Source organism: Pinus tabuliformis, chromosome X (assembly GCF_031772625.1).
Source record: "Pinus tabuliformis cultivar Carrire ecotype Pingquan chromosome X, CPIR1, whole genome shotgun sequence".
In the NCBI taxonomy this organism is placed as follows: domain Eukaryota; kingdom Viridiplantae; phylum Streptophyta; class Pinopsida; order Pinales; family Pinaceae; genus Pinus; species Pinus tabuliformis.
This window is the reverse complement of record NC_142308.1, coordinates 352,425,373-352,426,203: the sequence shown is the minus strand read 5'-3', so window position 1 is coordinate 352,426,203 and position 831 is coordinate 352,425,373. Positions and strand designations below refer to the sequence as shown.

Genomic DNA, 831 nt, shown 5'->3' with positions numbered 1-831 from the left:
TCTACGGAGAAAAGGGGGAATTGTTGTGGGCTGGTGTCGGGGAAGGGCTAAAAGCAGTGCGAGCTCCCGGGGTGGCCACCCTAGTCCTTCTCGATCGTTGTTCCACGCATTTCCCCCCTTTTTGCGAGGGCGTGGGGCTGGGGGAGATTGTCCTCTATTCGAGCCTCCCCCTGTGAGGGGGTTAGACACCTTTGTTTCTCTTTCTCTCATGCGTTTTTCCTCCTTTTTCCCCTTGGCCTTACATTTGTTGTGGGGGGTGCCCCTATTCAGTTTTGTGGCCGATTTTTCGGTAATACATGTGGAAACGACTCTCGGCAACGGATATCTCAGCTCTTGTTACGATGAAGAACGTAGTGAAATGCGATACTTAGTGTGAATTGCAGAATCCCGTGAATCATCGAGTTTTTGAACGCAATTTGCGCCCGAGGCCTCGGTCGAGGGCACGTCTGTCTGGGCATCGCATCCCATTCAAACGTGCTCCCTGCAATATGCTAGGGAGCAGCAGAGCTGGTCGTCTGTGCCCCATGCGGTGTGGTCGGCTGAAATACCTCAAGCGATGTTTCGTGGCATGCGTCGGTGAGCGGTGATCTTGTCCCCTTGGATGGGCAGTCGGCGTTAGCCGATGCGGGCTTTGTGTGGCATCGCTCGAACTTGCTTTGCTCTCTCTTGTCCTCCCATGGGGTAGGGCGGATTTAGCTCCAACTTTGTGACCCCAGCTTAGGCGAGAACACCCGCTGAGTTTAAGCATATAATTAAGCGGAGGAAAAGAAACTTACAAGGATTCCCCTAGTAGCGGCGAGCGAACCAGGAAGAGCCCAGCATGAAAATCGG

General features: G+C 53.7%; 2 non-coding genes across 2 annotated transcripts in view; both read left to right on the top strand.

Annotated features, from left to right (window-relative positions):
- Nucleotides 1-306: 306 nt before the first annotated feature.
- Nucleotides 307-460, top strand: LOC149139911 (5.8S ribosomal RNA). The gene has a single exon (XR_016265338.1). It is a non-coding gene; the product is annotated as a 5.8S ribosomal RNA (ribosomal RNA).
- Nucleotides 461-707: 247 nt separating this feature from the next.
- The window catches only part of LOC149139910 (25S ribosomal RNA), a 3,409-nt gene continuing 3,285 nt past the window's right edge, over nucleotides 708-831 (top strand). Inside the window, exon 1 of the ribosomal RNA XR_016265373.1 lies at nucleotides 708-831. This exon is cut by the window's right edge and continues 3,285 nt beyond it. This is a non-coding gene — a ribosomal RNA (25S ribosomal RNA).